At 34.9% G+C, this 20901-nt stretch overlaps 1 long non-coding RNA gene across 1 annotated transcript in view; it reads left to right on the forward strand.

Annotated features, from left to right (window-relative positions):
- Positions 1 to 614: 614 nt before the first annotated feature.
- Positions 615 to 20901, forward strand: part of LOC123582320 — a 51885-nt gene continuing 31598 nt past the window's right edge. The window contains exons 1-2 of the long non-coding RNA XR_006704314.1: positions 615 to 703; positions 14245 to 14355. This is a non-coding gene — a long non-coding RNA (uncharacterized LOC123582320). The remainder of the gene's footprint in view (positions 704 to 14244; positions 14356 to 20901) is intronic.

Here is a 20901-nt window from a genome sequence, read left to right on the forward strand (position 1 = left end):
TGGCCTGGATGTGGGGGACAAAGGAGAAGTCAAGAAAAAAATATTATCTTGCTTGAGTATCTGAGAAGATGATAATGCTTTAACTTGCAATAGGCAGACAGAAGATGGTACTAATTTTAAGAGTTGGCATTGACTTAAATTTTGAATAGGTTAGATTTGAATATGTTCAATCTAAGAGACATACAGGCAGAGAAATTTAGAAAGCTTTGGGACATAAAGGTGTGAGATTTTGGGGTAAGGCCAGAGCTGGTGATATAGACTAGAAAGTCAGCAGCATGGAGATCAGGGTTGTAGTCAAGGAAATGAATGGAGCCATGATAGGAAAGACACATAATAAGAGAAGTGGGGCTGAGGGAGACCAATTCTTCTTGCAACAGTAAACAGAAAGGAGTCAGAAAGGGGTTCATAAATAAGCAATAATTTAGGAAGAGAGCCAGGGGAAAGGGAAAAATAAAAACCAAGGAAAAGGAGCAGGGTAAGAAGATCAATCCTCCAAAAGAGTCAAGTGAGAAAGAGACTACAAAATATGATCCAATCTTATAAGTGGAAGACCTTTGTGACATCAGTAAAAGGAACTTCAGGAAAATAGTAGTAGAGAAGCCAGACTGTAATGGGAGGAGGAGGTAAGGAGGATGACCCATCAGCAAAGGAGTAACGACAGTTTGCTCTTGCAAAGGCTTTGGCAGTAGAGAAGATATGAAAGGTAGGCTCTCAGCTTGAGGACAAGGCAATTTACTGCAAGCAGGCAAGCAAGCAAGCAAATAAATAAATAAATAAATAAATAAATAAATAAATAAATAAAATAAGAGAGGAGTTCATGAGGTTTGCCTTCTGGGATCATCTGGAAATTTTAAGTAAGATAAGTGTATTCCTTCACTAATGGTATCTGAAAAACTTGATTTAAATTACTATTTCAATAAAAGGGAGCCTGGGTGGCTCCCTCATTAGGCATCTGGCTCTTGATTTTGGCTCAGATCATAATCTCACGGTTTGTGGGATCAATCCCCACATTAGGCTCTGTGCTGGCAGTGAGGAGCCTGCTTGGGATTTTCTCTCTCTCTCTCTCTCACTTTATTTAAAAATAAATAAATAAATGAATTAATTACTATTGCAATTCTATTTTTTTAATTGCTATAATTTACCTGAAGCTTAAATTGCCACTTATCATTCATGCACTCAATACATTTTATGGAAACCTACCATGTGCCCAGCATGATTCTAGACACTGGGGATATAGTAGTAAATAAAATAGACAAAAGTTCCTGTCCCTATGAAGATTATGTCCTAGCATATCATGTATTCTAGGAAGAAAAATGGCATTCTCCAAGTATAACATTAGCCAATAGATATACAGGAAAGTCAGAAAATTACAAAGAAAGAAATAAAAAAATAAAGATCATGTCTTTTAGAATTTTGTTAAGAATATAAAGGAGTTTCCAAAAACTCACAGTAAAGAATGACAAAAATGACCTTACTAACCAACGAAAATAGCAACTGAAGATCACTTCTGGCAGTTTTGTGGTAAATAGAATAGCACAGAACATTGGAACTCTACTTGCTTATTTTAAAACTATAAAGTATAATTTTTCAACTGGCACACAAGCCTTTTGAAGTACCAACTGAGTATTATATTCCTTTGGCAAATCCCCAATAACCCTCGCATAGGGATGAATCCATCTAATTCAATACCTCAAGGGCATCCTTATATGCCCCTCAAGGATAGTTAAATAAGACACATGATGCTTCTTGTTTCAAAATCTGAGATTCAACCATCCTAGAGTGGTATGGCCTTGGGGTTGAAATCCAGTGTAAACATGAAAATCCATCTTCAACCTTTAAACTGCTTATCTCTTAAGTGACAGCTAAAGATAGACCCAAGACTGACAGAACCATTAATGGATTTTGTAACATGGTTGAGTATCCAGAAACACATTATTAATAGTATAATGACTATTTTGCAGTTATAGCAATGAGTAATGATGATTTTTAGAAACTTATATGCACCAGTTATCAACCTATATAAACAATCTGATATACAATAATTGTTTTGGTTGGATGTAATTTTAATCCTGGGTATCCCTGAAGCTCAAACACTTTATTAGTTAATTCCTAATCTACTCATTTTGAATTTTTGATAGACCAGAAAAAGGCTAAAAGAAAAATGGTGTGTTATTGAAATCACAAATGAATATGGTACTGCAAAGTTTAACAGAATAGAAAAATTTTTGAGTACCTAAGTTTTTTATCAATCCTTAATTAATATATTATAAATTCTTCTTATCCATTCACTTTTTAGGAATTTAACAAATTCCTCAATGGCCTTTGACCAACACTTTAGTTACCAATTGGAGGGATTAAGTGGTACAAACTTGCAATTATAAAATAAGTAAGTCATGGAGATGAAAAGTACAGCATAGGGAATATAGCGAATAATACTATAATAACTTTGGTGACAGATTTTGACCACATTTATCATGGTGAGCATTTCATAATGTTTATAATTGTTAAATCACTATGTTGTACACCTGAAACTAATATTTTGTATCAATATACTTTAAAATATATAACTCAAATTTAATATTTCTATGACTATGTCTCAATTAATCTCAGTTGCTAAGATTTAATGCCATTCCTATTTGGTTTCTAGCTGAAAGGCCCAATTTTTGTACATATCCTGGATATTCCTAAATAATTAACTTCTACTAGTCAATATCAGTAACTGTACCTATTTGAGATCTCAAACTATTTTTATTTTTCTTCTCTATAAAGACAGGCTATCTAAATTACTTACATCAGTAAAACAGTTGTCAAAATATTTCAAAAGAATTAAGCTACATTTTTAACTCTGAAGAGACAACTGTTAATTTATTCATACCAGGACATTGGAATCTTGATGCTACCAGTTGCCTTTTGAAGTGTTTGCCAAGAAAACAAAAGTGAAACACAGACCAAAAATCCACTGTTTTATTTATGAAGAGATGATGTGAAATAAGAATTTAGATGTAAGATAAAAGAATAAAGGGAGTTGTTTTTGTTTTGTTTTGTTTTGTTTTTAACTGGAGCATCAACCTAACCTAAAATGGAGACATCTAGGCACATATGATAGAGGTAATTGAGAAGTCATTTTAAAAATGATATGAATTTGTATGGCTACCCACCAGAAGAGCTAAAATTAAAATGTGGGGGAAAAAAACCTCACAAAACTGGTGACACTAGTAAGGATGCAGAGCAAACCAGAATTCCATTCGCTGCTCTTGGTGTATAAGTGGACACAACCACTGTGGAAAATTGCTTGGCAATATCTACATACCCTATGTCTTAGCAATTCTACCTCCAGGTATAAACTCAACAGAAATGTACCATATGTTCACCAAAAAATGCACTACAATATTCATAGAAGTACACTTCATAATTGCCCAAAACAAAATATGCCTCAAATGCCCACCAATAGCGGAGAAGTTCAAAGAAATTATAGGATATTTGCACAATGAAACACTACGTGACAATGAAAATAAACAATCTACAAGTATGGGCAACAATATGGATGACACAAATAAAACAGGTTAGTGAAAGAAGCCAGATACAAAAGAGTATGTACTGTATTATTCCATTTGTACCCAGAAAAAAAAAAAAAAGTAAGGGGTGGCGGGGGTGGTGGAATCTATTGTTAGAAGTATTGTTAGAGCGCCTGGATGGCTCAGTTGGTTAAGTGTCTGACTCTTGATTTCAGCTCAGGTAAGGATTTCACACTTCATGGGTTCAAGTCCCACATCAGGCTCCACACTGATAGCATGGAACCTGCTTGATATTCTCTCTCCCTCCCTCTCTCTGCCCCTTCCATACTCTCTCTCTCAAAAAAACAAAAACAAAAAACAAAAAACAAAAAACGAAAAAAAACCCTTGAATTTAAAAAAAGAGAAAGAGAAGTTGAGATTGTTAACTCAACCACTATTAGAAGTTGAGAGAGTGGTTAGTCATGACAGGTGGGTAGTGACTGGAAAGAGTTACATGGGGGTTTCTGTTATGCAAGTATTGTTCTATTTCTTTTTTTTTAAATTTTTTTTTTCAACGTTTATTTTATTTTGGGGACAGAGAGAGACAGAGCATGAACGGGGGAGGGGCAGAGAGAGAGGGAGACACAGAATCGGAAACAGGCTCCAGGCTCCAGGCTCTGAGCCATCAGCCCAGAGTCCCACGCGGGGCTCGAACTCACGGACCGCGAGATTGTGACCTGGCTGAAGTCGGACGCTTAACCGACTGCGCCACCCAGGCGCCCCAGTATTGTTCTATTTCTTGAGTGTTGTTTATAAAAGTTAACTTCAAGTTTATTAAAATCCACCAACCTATATAATTATGCTCTGTGCACATTTTTTAAAATAGACATTTTTAGAGCAGTTTCATGCTGCTCCTCAGCAAAGTTGAGGGAAAAGTACAGAGGTTTACCATATAACCCCTGACCCCACATATCCTCCCTGCATAGCCTCTTCCATTGTCAACATCCCACACCAGAGTGGTAGATTTGTTATAATTGATGAACTTACATTGTTATCCCAAGTCCATGGTTTACATTAGGTTTCACTCTTGACATTCTGTGAAGTTTTAACAAATGTATGACAAGTCTCCACCATTACAACACCAAATAGTTTCACTACCCTAAAAATCCTCTATGCTCCACCTGTTCGTCTCTTTCTCTCCCCAGCCCTTTGCAACCATTCATCTTTTTACTACTTCCATAGTTTTGCCTTTTCTAAAACGTCATATAGTTAGAATCCTACAATGTGTAGCCATTTAAGATTGGCTTCTATCACTTATTAATATGTAGTTAAAGTTACTCTGTCTTTTCATGGCCTGGCAGCTCATTTCTTTTCAGCACTGAGTAATATTCCTTTGTCTGGGTGTGGTAGAGTTTATCCATTCGCCTACTGAAGGACATCTTGCTCGCTTCTAAGTTTGGCAATTATGAGCTGGCAATTATGAATACAGCTACTATACACATACCTGTGCTGGTTTTTGTGTGGATACAAGTTTTCAACTCATTTGAGTAAATACCAAAAAGACTGACAATTGCTGGTGTAATGTAAGAGTATGTTTAGTTTTGTAAGCAATGGTCAAATTGCCTTTCATAGTGGCTGTACCATTTTGCATACCCACCAGCAATGGATGAGAGCTCTTCTTGCTCCACATCCTTGCCAGCATTTGGTGTCAGAGTTCTGGATTTTGATCATTCGAGTAGGTGTGTAGTGCTATCTCATTTTTGTTTTAATTTGCATGTCCCTAATGACATATGATATGGAGCACATTTTCATCTGCTATTTGCAATCTGTATATCTACTTAATGTGCTATCTTTTAAAGCCTTTGGACCATTTTTTAATTGAGTTGTGCATTCTCTTATTGTTGAGTTTTAAGAGTTCTTTGTATATTATGGTAATAGTCCTTTTTAAATATGTCTTTTGCAAATATTTTTTCCCAGTTTACGACACTGTTTTTGAATATGTGTACTTTTTAGTATTGACATTATATCATTATTTTGTATTAAGCAGTTTACCTTTCTTATTGTGGTATGTATACATAATGCAAAATTAACTAAATTTAACCATGTTTAAGTAGACAGTTAAATGGTATTAAGTACCTTCACATTATTATGCAATCACCACTACCTATGTCCAGAACTTTTTCACCATCTCAAACTTAAACTCTCTGTCCATTAAGTAATAACTCTCCATTCTCCTTTTCCCCCAGCCCCTGGAAACTACTATTCTTTCCATCTCAATGAATTTAACTATTCTAGGTATCTCATATAAATGGAATCATTTTGCCCTTTTGTGTCTGACTTACCTCACTTAGCATAATGTTTTCAAGGTTCATCCATCTTGTAGCATGTGTCATAATTCCATTTCTTTTTAAGGACTGAATAATATTTCATAGTACATGATTATTTTAAAATGTCACATAAATGGTCATTACATCAAAGTCATGAAGCCAGACATCCTTGGCCAACTAGCTGATAACTTGTATAATACCATGAGCAAGTTGTCCAGAATCATGTGTAAATGATATACATAATCACTTCCATATATTATTTAAGGGAAGTGAGAGTGCCCTTGCATTCTCAAATGTCTCCCTTCTTCCACTCCGGTATGTTATTGCAAATTCTATACAGGCTATTTCTAAACTCAAATATTCCTGAAAATAGTAACTTACAAGACAATAACACCTTAGGATGGTTTAAATATACTGCTTTCTTTTGTGACAGGAAAGATCTTAAGAGGAAAAGAAAGAAAACATTTCTTCTGTTTCAAGTACATTGTGAAGTGTCATGTAATGCTCATATCCGCTCCATAAAGCAGGACTGATAATCCTCCTCTTGAAAATGAGGAAGCAGAGACTCAGGTTCAGCAGCTAAGACCAGATGAACAACTGGTTTATGGGAAACTGGATTTCATTTTAAGGTCTAATACTTTTCTACTAAACCATGCTGCCTACCAGGAAGAGAAAGTGTTCATGAAAGAAGAAGAAAAAGAAAGAGAATACCAAGAACAACTTTATCAACTTCCTAATTTTGTTTAAAGCTAGTATAGGTTGTCAATTCAACTGATCTATTTCAGCGGAAGTTGATCCTTATTATGAAATGACTATGAGAGAGAGAAATGAGAGAGAGAGAAATGATTATGAGAGAGAGAGAGAGAGAGAGAGAGAGAGAGAGAGAATATGAGAATCTTAAACAGGCTCCACATTGAGTGTAGAGGGACTCAATCCCATGAACCTGGGATCATGACCTGAATGGAAATCAAAAGTCACACTCAGCTGACTGAGTCATCCAGGAGGCCCTAACATAAAACACATTAAAGCTAATTTAAAATTTAGACCATACTGAACTTTCCTAATTAAAAAAAAAAACTTCCTGGGAGGAAAAAAGTGTCTGATTTGTTCATTGGACTCCAAGAAAGTCCTCTACTTCAAACCATTATGTCCACAGTGGATCCCATGGATTGTTTTTTTCCTATGGATGAGAGAGAGAAAAAAAAAAAGACAAGCTTATGTTGGGTAAGTCATGTCAGTATTTGAAATCTTTATTCTTAGGAATTTCTTCCTTAGACATTAACAAAATTCTTCTTGCTTTAAAACTATTTTTCAGAATTGATGGAGACCAGCTGGCCACTATTTTTCAAGATTCTATCCTAGAAGATTGTCAATGAGCTTTCTTTCTCCAGGTGAAATAATTTTAATCTCTTTCATTCTATCTCCTAAAATAATCAGAATTTTCTTAGACTTTAATAAGAAGTGTCAAGACTGAGAACGCAACAGTTCATCTGCAGCTATTCAGCATCAGCCATAATCCATAAATGCCAAGTGCATCTGCTAACATCAAGCATAAACATGAAAGTGGTTTTATTAGTTTAGGCACATTAAACTGACATAATCTAAACTGATATTTATTAAAACGTGGGAAGACATAACTCTATCACCCAAATTTTAAAATGTATTTTACTTTAGTGTTGTAATTTTATAGATTAAATTATAGAGAGAGATAGAGATAAGAAAAGGTAGGACTAAAAATGGAGATAGAAATGGAGATAAAGATCATGAAATTAGATTGCTTGAGATAAGACTTGAAAAAAAAAAAGTCACAAAATCTATTGTTATTAAAGTTCTTTAAAAAGCCCTAAAATCAACAGTAAAGGAATCACAAAAGTTCTCAACTTTGCAGAAGTAGTCTTTTGTGTGTTTCTTGAAATGTAAACAAAGCACATGATACCTTTGTGGTGGTCTGTTACCCTACAATATAGAAGTCAAGCAATATTAGATCATATAATAGTCCAAGAAAAACCACTTTTCCCTTCGACCTAGTTTCAAAAGCATTTTTCCTTGGCTTTGAAGATGAATAAATATGCTTGTTAAAGTATTGGATCAGGCTATCCACTCTTAGTAGTGGATTCTATTAATTATCAACTAGTCCCTGTTAAAATAATTTTAAAATTTACTTGGAAAAAACTATTGTATAAGCCATCTAATTTCTCTGTTATTTACTATATAGTTGCATATTGGTTGCTCAAGAGATTTCTAGTTGTATTTAGCCTTTGAATATCCCTTTTAATAGAAATAAACTTAAACAATATTCCCATTGCTACACAAGTATCATGATTAAAAAACTTAAAAATAACCTCTCATTTTAAACCCCTTAGTTATTCCATAAATGTTTAAATAATGGAATTACCATCTTCTTCAATGAAGACATTTCTACAAAACAGCCATTATTATCTGTTATATTTCTTAAGCACCACTATGCCTGTTATATAAGCAAGATTTATAGAAAGTAAATTTTTGCCCAGCAACAGCTAAAGGAAAAACATTAGCCATAATCCTTGGTTCTATTAAGACAGAAAATATTGGCAAAGAGATTGTGATCATTTCCTTTTCAAATTGGTTGGCATTTCCTAGCTCCAGATGCACTAGAAATTTGAAGCTGACTTGGGAGAATAAGTAATTTCATACTTTTTGTCTAGTAAATGGTTCAGTAGTCCTCCCTTTAGTACTCGGACAATACCTTAAGTTGAAGTGCTAATTGAACAATAAAAATTTTAAGATAAGAATACATTTGCAAATGTAGCATATTCCCATTGCTATTTTGTGATAGATATAATTGGTTTTGGATATGTTCAATTTACCAGTATCTAAAAGGTAGTACCTTAAGAAACTGTCTAGTTGTTTATCCTCTCAGTAGTTTAATAATGATAATTTTTTAAAAAATGGGTTTTATACATAGGCAGTCAATACTAATTACTAGTATGAATCTGAATGTTTGAAAAGTTATCAGAATATTTACAATTAAATAAAAACGAGACTTGGTTGACTATTACAATTGCTTTCTGATGAAAGACAGTAAACATTTATCAAAGTTCATCTTTCTTTTGGTATATTGTAGAACTAACCATGTTCTACAAAATATTTAGTGGAGAGGAATATTAAAACGAAGAAAAAAAGATGTTTAGCTTTAACAGGCAATGATGATATCTACTAGACTCTTTCAACCTTCTGCCCTTCCACTACTATTACCTGTCTTTGTGGGTAACAAACTCACAACTCTGTGAGGAAAGGGTTTATGGATAACAACACCTACATTTTAGAGAAGTTAAATAAATTGAGGTCACACTGTAAACAATGACAGAAACTTGATTCAAGTTCAAGTGAGTCTAACTCAAAAATTACATGGGCTTTTTTTCATTGAACCATTATATTATGCTTTTCTCTACAGCGAGGACAGGTACTGCTATCCTCACTACCACCATTACCATCATCTTGACTCCTAATCTCTTGAACTATATACATCTAAAACCTCACATCAGAGTAGTATGTATGTCCTAGAACAATTTACGATAGACTTGGGGATTCCAGGGAACAGAACCTAACTTGAAAGTGACCTCAAATCTGTATATTAAAAAAGTTATAAACAAGAAAGCTTGTTCTGCATAAAAGAAGCCTCTGAGAACAGTGGAGTCAGAGTAAAAGGAACAGAGAAAAGCAGAGTGTAGCCCACATGTTTTCAAATGCACCACTCTGTACTATCTCTGCGTTGGGGTACTTCTCTATCTCATAGTTCTTCTAAAGAACCCATCTACATCAAAATATTCATGAATAGTGGCAGATTTTACTGAAGATTTTGTAGGGAAGATGGAGGAAGAGATTTAAATTGCACATTATCTCCAAAACCTTTAAAGTCTTCCATTAGATATTTCTTTTCTTTTCCAAATCACTACCAGGACTTATTTTCCCTCTTCTCTTTTTCCACATGCTGCCCAATCTTATTGACTCTTCTCTCTCCCAAATTCTCAGGATCTTCAAACACCTGTCCCCTTCAAGATGCTGAAAATTTCATCTCTGCCCCAGGGACTAACTCCAAATTGCATCCAGTGCCCTTGACACTTAGAAAAATAAAGACTTTCTGATTTACATCATCCATCTACCCCAAAGGAGGCAATGAGAAGTTATATTTTCTGAAATAAACTTAGCTCTCCAGAATCACTGTCCATAAAAATTTATCCAGATCGCTGTCCATAAAAATGATGTGAACTGATACATTCTCCACAGAAACTCTGCCTGTCTCCATGTTAATTCTGAATGTCCTCACTTCAACCAGACTTTCACCCTTGGTTACTTCAAATCTTGAACCTTAAGTCTGACTTTGGTCAAAAATCAGAATGGACCCTGCTTCCAAAGATATCCATCAATAAAAATCAGCACCACCCCCATTTATTTAGCATTTCCTGTGCACTTGGCAATGTTCTGAATACTTTAAGTAATTTAAACCTCCCAATAAGTCTATGAAGTAAATATCACTTTTCACATCTGCCCCTTGACCTTTTCCTTGCATGAAACAAGACTTTCATCTTGGTGCTCACACTTTAGTGATAAAGAGACAGTGTTCTCAGTAACAGCCAGGTATAACAGAGATGGGTAGGTAACAATTATTCAATACTGACCTTGATCTCACATTTTAATAATTTAATGGGACAAAGTATACCATTATTTAAATTTAATTCACAGAAGTTATGTAGTGATTAATAACTTCTCTTTCCTCTCTCTCTCTTTTAAAGTAGTCTTCACACCCAGAACAGAGCCCAATGCAGAGACTGAACTCACAACTCCGAGATCAAGACCTGAGCTAAGATCGAGAGACAGATGTTTAACCAAATGAGCCATCCAGGCACCCCGAAGTAGTTAGTAACTTCTTAAATGGTGTTGCCTACATAATCTTCCCCAATTTTCACAGCAATCTGAGAAGCAAATATTGTTGTGACATCATTTTCACACACCAAAAAAGGACACTCATAAATGCTAAGAATCTACACAAAAACATACTAGCAAATGGCAGATATAACAAGTGTCTTATACTCTCCCTCCAGACTTAAGCACTTCAAATAATATTGTGACTCTATATAACTATATATATTATATATAGTTAACTATATAAATATCGCATTAACTATATAAAACTATATATATTATATACAGTTGAGTACAAAATACACTACACACACAGACAGTAGTATGTGTTATAAGGGCCAAGGACAAGATGAACCACTTTGGCATGAAGATTATTTTGAGCTGAAGGCAAGCAAGCCCTCACAGCCTCAAGAAAAACTTTTGTCCTTCCCTTAACTACATAGAAGAATCTAAATTGGGGGTCTTCCTCAGAATAAAGCTGATTATCAAAGATAATTTTTATGTGAGTAACCTATTTGTATGGCAAAGTAAATATCTAAATACTGAACATCTACTCTTCTTATTACTCTGTAAACTGCATTCCTTTCTTCTGAATTCCCAGATACCTTACCCCCTTCTCCTTAACTCAGGATGTCATACATACTTCATTTCACCTGTCTTTGAAATTTTCAGGTGTGTGTGGATTCCCCATGTGTATGCCATTAAATTTGATGTTCTCCTATTAATTGGTCTCATGTCAAACTGATTAGTCTGGCTAGAAGGACCTTTGAGGGGACAGGAATTCTTGCTCCCTAGTAGAGTGTATATGTGTGTGATTGTGTGTGCCAAAGGAATGGCAACTGGGTTAACAAGACTGACTTATTTAATACAGAGACTAATAACTCAACAGTTACCCCTCTAAAAAAAGTAAAAAGGTCAAGTGCTGTGAATGGACTCAGAAATTTATAACCATAACCTGAAAAATCTACTTTAATTTCATCATTTAAGTCTCATATTATTTATCTGTAGAGATTATTGTATTATAGAGATATTATTATAGGGTTTTGCATTATTTCAAAAAAATACAACTTTACTTTGATTTATATATGGATGGGTACTGGGGGGGTAAGGGTACCACAATGTGTTCACAGCTGAGGGTTTCTAAAATTCTAAACCCAGAGCTGATAATATAGAACATTCCTTCAAGCCATGTCTAATGAAAGGAGAAAAATAGGGTGGTAGCTAGAAGGAAAAATGTACGTAAGGAACCATTTGAATGCATAGGTAAACTGAAATCAAGACAACATACATTACATATATTACCAAGTGAATATGAATGGCAAAGCACAGATCAAGTTTCATATACAAAAGAGCTTCTGAGGTGTACCTGGGTGGCTCAGTCAGTTGAATATCTGACTCTTGACTTCAGCTCAGGTCATGATCCCAGGGTCATGAGATTGAGCCCTGCATCAGGCTCTGTACTGAGCCTGGAGCCTACTTGGAATTCTCTCTTTCTCTCTCTCTCTCTCTCTCTCTCTCCCTCCCTCCCTCCCTCCCTCTCTCTCTCTCTCTCTTCCCCCCCACTCATGTTCATTCTCTCTTGCTCTCAAAAATAGAAAAATAAAAATAACTTATGAGAAATGAGATGATGTCAATCACAACAATAATTAACATTTTGTTTACACAGGATAATTTGCCAATAACATTATATGTGTCCTTTGCTTAATCCTTGCATTGATTCCATGATGTATTATTATTATTATTTTATTATTATTATTATTATTTTGCCATTTGTAATTCGGTATGTGTATATATATATTTACTACTTAACCAAAAGCAGTTCTTTCCGTTATATGCCTTTAGTTTCCCAAACTAATAGTTTGTTGACCATTTGAAGTCCCAAGGTAAACACCCAAAAAAGCAATCAGACAATCTCCTCAGGCATTGTTAAGGAACAATATCTGAGCCAACTGTACCATGAGGTATTATTATTATCATCATTTTGTAGACAAGAGAGTAAGTCCTGAAGGAGTTGCAAGAGCTCTGAGTCACCCAGCTTGGGACTGGCTTTAGCCACCTTTTCCAAAGTGTGCCACCAGCAGTGGCATTCTCTCAGGCAAAAGAGCAAAATGTGGAGCTGCCAATCCACATTAATTTACAAAACAAAGAAATTAGAGTAATTACAAACTCAAAAGTTGAAAACAAATGGAGTAATTCATGGCAACTCAAACATTAGAAACTGAGGAAGTTCTGTGGCAACAGAAGCTTAATAAAAAGAATAAAATAGAGTATAGGTAGGTAAAATGTAAAATTTAACAAATGTGTTCAAGCTAGTTCTTCCTGTGGAGAATCTATGTGATGGGGGAGGGAAGGAGAGCAGAAGAGAAATAATGACTAAAAAAGAAACCAGGGACACATCCTAAGAGTAATGCAAGGAATTCCATTGAGGACAATGAAAAGAAAATAGGAAAAAGTTTTGATGTCATAAAATCTCAAACATTTGGGCAAGTAAGTATTTGAGTTAACTGTTTGAAGCAAGGCTTGGAAAATGATTCTTTAATGTCTTCTTAGAAAGAACAGAAGAACATTAAGTAATTTGATCACAATCATTAGAAGAGAGGTTTATATAAAATTCCCTGTTTCTCAGAGCCTCCCCTTAACTCTTGCTACCCATATCACCATTTTTGATCCCAGAATACTGGGAGCCAAGACTGTGCAATCATGAATAGAAAGCAAACATGCCATGGCGGGTTTGTTTGCCCTTACTCAGGATTTTTCTGTGGGGTGTATATGGTAGGAGTTACATCACACATGTCCAATTGTATTCAGTTCATCAGCTGATTACAGACATCCCTTCCAGGAAAGCTTCCATCCCTGATACGCTCAACTCTATTACCCAACTCTGAGCCACAATGAAAGATTCATGAGGACAATGACAGTGTAGAGGTGTGAAATGCGAGATATCCAGGAGAAGATGACATTCATTGCTCAATCACAATGTGTTTTATATAATACAGTGTGGCAAGCTGCAGACATGATCAAAAACATTTCTTTATAAACTATGGCACCTCATACTTTAGTTATCACCTTTGCAGATATGCAAAGTAATAGCTCACATAGGCAGAATGTTAATGATGAGCAGAAGACGGCCATACCTCTGAACAGCTAGTACACATTTACTTCCAAAGCTCATACCTGAAACTTCCATATTTCATTCAGTGAAAAGTTTATTGGACTCTCACTTAGAACCTTTTTAGCTTTATTTTATACACAAATCTAAGAAATTTAGTAAAACATAGATTAATCTAAATCAAAATCACAGGCTCTCCCATATATTAGTTCCCATGTATTAGTAGGAGATTTAACCTTTCAAAGCCTCTATTTACTCACCTGTAAAATGGATATTTCATAGGATAAGTATGAAGATGTAATAAGCACACTCATGTAAAGTATAAACACAAAGCAAGTGCCCTTGAGTTTAAATGCAGATATTGTTTCATGGAATCTGGTACCACATTGTGAACCAACTGTCTGATCCTCAGGGAAAGAACAATCCTTTCCAATGCCAAAGAAAAATGGGCTCTTCTGGAATTCTTGAGAGACTGATTATACATTGATCTCCACAGAGGAAACTCCCTAGGGGATTTTCAAAGGTAACTGTAATTTATGATTGTCTTTTATTGCTAGTTAATATCTCCTTAAGAATTCAAAGTGCAGAGCAATCTTAACCTAACTAGCCCAGAGGTAAACAGCTCTTCCTAACCTCATTGTACTGCATTACAGCACAATATAATAATCAATGTTCTTGATGATGAATAAAGTCATCAAGAAAGGGTTAGGTGTATGTTTCTTAACTCTGACAAAGACAATGGAATAAACAGAAATGTTTAGGAAAAATATCCATTTAAAAGCCTAGAATTTTTTAAACAATGTTTTTTCAGGAAACTTCTAGGTTTCAGTCAAGAAAACTCATTCATTCAAAACAAAGCTGATCACACTGCCAAAATAAAGGACCACTGTCTTCCCATTCATTTACAAAGATGGTTGAATACTGTGTTTTCAGTACTTGGACTCAAGACTACCAAGGTAACTTCTTCAGGTGGTAAGAAGTAGTTACCTAAATGTATGCCATTCACTTGCTTGCTCTACTAAGTTATTTATCTTTTCTTATTGACTTGTGGGAACTCTTCACAATATTTCCGAATTGTAAGAAAAATTTCCACAGTTTACCCTTTGTTTTATGGTTACTTTTTTTGACAGGGGTCTTAAATTTTAGTGCAATGAAATGTGACATATGTTTCTTTTATGATCCCTGAGTTGCTATCATGTAAAGGGAAACTTTTTCCAATCCAAGATGATTAAAATATCCTCCTATGATTAAAATATTTCTCCTATTTCCTCTGTGGCTTTAGCTTCACATTTAGGTCATTAACCCAATTGTAGCTTATGTTTGCATTATGCAAGGTAAACAAATTCCCAAGAAAACGTCTTGTTTGAAAATATAATTCTTTGCCTCTTAATCCACGCAAATAAAAGCATGGATTTTTATAGTATGTCTTGGAAACATAAATGAGATAAATTTTTCATGTTATTCTAAGTTATCAAACATTCATATCTGTTAAAATAAGTAAACATTTTGGTGTCATGATGAGAAGGAAAAGGGAACTAATACTTACAGAATGCCAAAAATGTGCCAAGCACTGTCCTAGGTATACTATATACACCATTTCATATAATCCTAATGTTAAAGCTGAGATTCAGAGGGGATGATAACTTACCCCCAAAATCACATCGCTGGTGAAGTGTAGCAAGTTCAAAAACAGTTTGTTCTGATTTCAAAATGTATATTCTTTCTGCACAAAGACACAGAAATGTTACAACATGTCTAGGGGATGCATGATTATAATTTTAAGTGGTTAATGCTATTGTTTCCCCAAATGCTAAGTAGCCCATTTAATGCTTGGGATAACAGTTATTATCATCATGTTGTGTCAAAGTATATAAAGAGACTAATGGTAATATAAATGGAACTCTATTCCTGGGTAAGATAAGGGCTGGAAAATGTATTATTATCCTTTTTTTTTTAATTCTGCTTTCTGAATTTTTAGACTGGCACATAGTAAAGAAGTGATATGATAATCCACAAAAATTATAGGAAGTTGGGGAATTTTGTACTGCCAGGTATAGCACTCAGCTTCTATCTACTCATCCATATGACTAAGGATGTAGGTATAAACCACTTTGAGAAATAAAATCAAAATAAAGTAAATTCTGGTGTTTTGCACATATAGCCCAAAAGAAATATTTATGTTAATGTTATACATACTAATTTTCCTATTAATACCATATCAACACAAAAAGTTTATAGCACATTAGTGAACAAAAAACATTACTACATACATTACCACAATTGAGCTGTACATTCACCACATAAGAGGAAAGCAAGACAGGCATTATTTCCTCAGCTTTTACAAGGTGACAGAAGTTGTGTTACTTACCTAGATCTCAAGGCAGGGAAATGAATGAATGAATGAGCAGGGGCTACAACTCAGCTCATGGGATTCCTAATTCAGTTCTTCCCACCCTGCTGTACTCCTTTAAAAAGAAAATAAAAACCCAGCTTTAATTTTAAAATTCAATGAAAGTCTAATAAAGTAGTTTTTAAGTGATTTATTTTATTAACATCTGCTCTATAGACCTATCCGCTTATAATCTCTGTCCCTAGAGCTATTTGAGAAGTTAGTAGGACAAGTATCTGTCCTTGAGGATTGAAAAAAATAGCAGGTAGACAAGAAAGTCTGCCGGATTTCACACTAAGCCAATAGTTAACGTTCATAAAGGATTTACAACCACTTTCATATATTTTCGGAAAAAGTTCAGTTCTGGAAGCACTGATAGACCTACTATGTACAGAGCATTTGGGGGAATACTAAGAAAGTACATGGTAAGGGCGATGCTTACAACCAATATTTACTGTGGCTATCTCTGAGAGTATGGGAGTTCTTTGGTATAACTCTATTTCCAAATTTTTATGTAACTAGCATGCATTTGTTTTGGAATAAGAAATCAATAAATAGAAAATGTATGGAAAAGGTATAGTGCTTTTTGTTTTCCAGTAGAATAGGCCTCTCATGTTAAGCCTCTTTGAAAAAGCCTGCTATGCTGAGAGATGAAAGCCACACTGATTGAGCAATGTCTATGTCCAGGAATTTTCTTAGATGGTTAGAAACATTAATCTTACTTACTTCTCACCACAACTTTTCAAGGAAAATATTATCATCCTCATTTCATATATCTAGAAACTGACTCTCAGTGAGATTATATGACTTGCCTTTGGTCACACAAGGTTTCAAGACCCCAAGTACAGTACTCTTTTCACATTCCCATGATCCCTTTTCTTTTTAATCCTAGAGACAATAGGCTTGCCTGGTGCTGAGAATGCCCATGTGATTTATGACTAAACCAGAAAATCATGGGAAGTCCCTAGGAGTGCCATATTTATTTTTATTTGTGGTTCCCTAACACACCAAATATTAATTCTTAACGAATTATTCCTAGCTCTAATAAATTATTGCACTGAATCTATTCTATCCAACCAATTGGTTTGTTTGTTGACCAAGGTTTCCCATTAGATAAATGGTAAAAAAAAAAAAAAGTCAACCACTTGTTTTAAGCTAATATAGTTCAAACAATTGTCTGAAGTATTCCATAATTGATATTAACTACATAGCTAAGGCCACCCTGAAATTTTAAGTTGTACATTCCAGGTTAGAAACAAAACATGGAGCAACCAGAAATGATTCAAGTTGAACATAGAGAATGCCACTCAATGAAATAAAAATTCTAGAATTATATAATTAGCAAAACAAAGGGGTTTTTGAAAAGTCAGCATGTAGTCAGGAAAGTTCAGATTGAATTCATATGGATCATTAAGACGCTAAAGATTCCAATACGTAAAGAAAGATTAATATTTACAGTAAAAAATAAGTAAAATGATTAGATGTATTTTAGAAATAAAGTTACTTCTGGCCATCAGGAAAATGACTTTTCTTGGAAAGTTTTGGTGACTGAAATAAGGGACAAAGGGATTTCTGGGTTATCAATGAGGTTCTGTTGCTTGATGTCAGTATTGGTTAAATGTGACGCTTAGTTTGTATATTTTCAGTTGTATATATCACAGTTCAATAAACATTTCTAAGAAATGACCTGTAGCAGTGAGGACTAAAAGCACCCTGACTGATTTTTAAATGATGGTTTTTGCATCTTTGCACTACAGATTTTTAAAGAAAAATAAACAAGAGCATGAAAAAAGCTAAGGTATAGTGGATATCTATTCATTTGCAAAAAGAAAATGACAAAAGAAAATCTCTTAAAACCATTTCACTAAAGGAAAAAAGATGAATTCCTCTTAGGATTCCATAAGTATTTAACCTGGGATAAAAAGGAGTGATCCAAAATCCTCAGAAACAACAGGCCCCCAATTAACTTTCTTCTTACACACATATGCAAACATGCACAAATAGACTCACACACAGATACACACACATGCATGCACTCCAAATCATGTATACCATCCCTGAAAATAAGTCTTTGTTTTATAAAGAGTCACTTTTGAGCAGGACTCAGACATTTACATTTCTATGGATTAACTTTAGGATAATTTTTATTAGTGTCATAGCTGACAAGCCAAGAATGCATTGTAGACCTATTGGTAATCCATGAAACCTTTATTTTTAAAGTTGATTATTTGAACCCCCAATTCTATTTAAAGCCTATTGGAAGATAATTTTAAAATAGCACACTTAATTTCAAGAGAAGCTAGTTCTCAGACTTCAGAATTCATAAGGGTTATCTGGAACATTTGTTGACAACACAGACTTCGAATCTTTATGTCAGGACCTCGATTCAGTAGATCTGTGGGGGCAGTGCCAAAAATCTAGGCTTTTCAGAAGGTAATTGCAAAACAGATAATCAGCACACCACACCTGGAGAAACACTATGACTATTAGAACTTCAAATATTAAGTTCCTGCCAAACTCCACACAGGATTCAGAAAGATCACAATACAAGCAGTGTGCATGGACCCAGATAACCAGAGGGTTTTCATCGTGGAAATCTAACAGTCAGTGATTTAACACCACGCTGGAGTAAAGCAAGGGAGAACAGCACAACAGGACAGGTGACTTCACGATGTTTCTTAATGAGTTTACCAAGATGTACCCTGGCTGAAGTATTGTACATTTATAAACTTTGTTCCAGTACTTTCACCAACCTTCATCTTTTGAGCCACAACAGCTTATGTGAGGGGAATGGGTACAACTCAGTAAACTTTTATGACACTGTGACCCATGGTTGGCTAAGACTGAACAAAGACTTTGGCTAGCTAGCAGGCAAACCCTCCATTTGGAAACAAGTTCCATCCATGGAAGCTGTGACTCAACTTGTCAGAGCAAGTATACAAGCATTACATCTGGACTGTCATGAGTTGTCAATCACAGGGTGGCTTACTAAGTTTTCTGCAATCCAGAACCTCATCATACCAGAAGCAACAACTACCTTGTTTACCGTCATTCTTAGGCAATCTTTCTCTACATTATCATTCTGATCATTAATGTGCTTGGGTTGACAAGAGCCAAATAAAATTCAAATGCAACCCAGAAACAACAGAAATGTGTCATCCTGGAAAGGACATATGGTCCGTCCAACCTAGGCACCTGCTTCTCATGATGAGTAATGCCAGATGTTCCAGGGGAAGATATAAGTCTCTATTACACATGTGCTTTATGCAATTGTGCAATGATACATCACAAGGGAGTTTTCTTTTTCCAACCCTGGGTTAACCATCAGTTGCAGCCTAATATTTCAAGACATCAGCCCTTGAACTCATTACCCCTACATCCTTTACAATACTCTTAAAAAAGAAAAGAAAGGAAAAAGCAATATTTGAATATTTGTTCAATATGTTTCCTGATCAACCCTGGTCCAAAGCAATTATACTTGTAGACAACATTTTCTGTTTTCCATTAAGGAAATGGCCAGATATTTGATATAAGGACAATATTTGTTGGATAAAGTAGATAAATAAGAACTAGCTCACATTTGCAAATAGCTTAAAAACAAAAATCACTATACCAATAATGTTTAAAGTTGGTATTAAGTATTAGATTCTGGTATTCCAGAATCTGTATAACTAACTAAGCATAATCCAGGTAAAAATGACAAAAAAAAAAAAAAAAACTAGTAACAATTGCAGGAATTATAAACACTAATGATTTCTCTTTGATTATATACTCCTGAAAAAACTTCAATGAGCAAGAAGCATAACTATACTATGGTTTATTCATTTGTTGAACAGATATTTATTCACTTCTCATTCACTGTGTTAAGGGCTAGGGAAGTAGTCATGGGTTTTACCATTATATGGTCCAAGAAGGGAAATGGACAGTTGTTAGGGAAATAAATAGATAATATAATGGCAAATTGAGATATATGTTCTAAAGGAAACCAACATGGTTATAATAAAGAAAAACTGGAGGAACCTCCTTATAGTATTCAGGTAAATTTTCTCTAAGAGGTGACTTTTAAGTGGAAATGAAAGGTTAAGAAAATTAAGATTATACCAAGAGCAGAAGGGGAGTATTCAAGTAGAGGAAATAATGAGGCAAGTCTTGTGGGTAAAACCAAGCTTGGTGTGTTTTAAAAGCTGAAAGGAAGGGGAAGTCAGTGTGCCTGGGAGTCGGTAAGAATCAGATCTTTGTAAGTTCTTGTAAAAACTTTGGGCTTTATAATAAGTGAGATGGGAAGCCACTAAAGAACTTTAAGTAGAGAAATGGCATGAACATTTTTATATTTTTAAAAGATCACACTGGATACAAGGGGGAGAATGTAATGGAAGAGGCAATAAAAGTATGGGGAGGTCTGTTAGAACACTGATTCTCTAACTTTAAAGTACACATGAACATCTGGTGATCTGGTTAAAAGCAGATTCTGAGTCTCCAAGTCCAGGGTGGGGCATGAGATTCTGCATTTCTAATAAGCTCCTAAGTAATGCAGATGCTACTGGTCCAAGGACCATGCTCTGAATCGCAAAGTATGAGAAAACTTTTACAGCAGTCCAGACTTTTGTCTCTTTCAGGATGATGGCTTGATCTAGGATCAAAAATGTGCTAATAGAGGAAATTTGACAGATTTGAGATATA

This window comes from Leopardus geoffroyi, chromosome B3, assembly GCF_018350155.1.
Source record: "Leopardus geoffroyi isolate Oge1 chromosome B3, O.geoffroyi_Oge1_pat1.0, whole genome shotgun sequence".
Taxonomy (NCBI): domain Eukaryota; kingdom Metazoa; phylum Chordata; class Mammalia; order Carnivora; family Felidae; genus Leopardus; species Leopardus geoffroyi.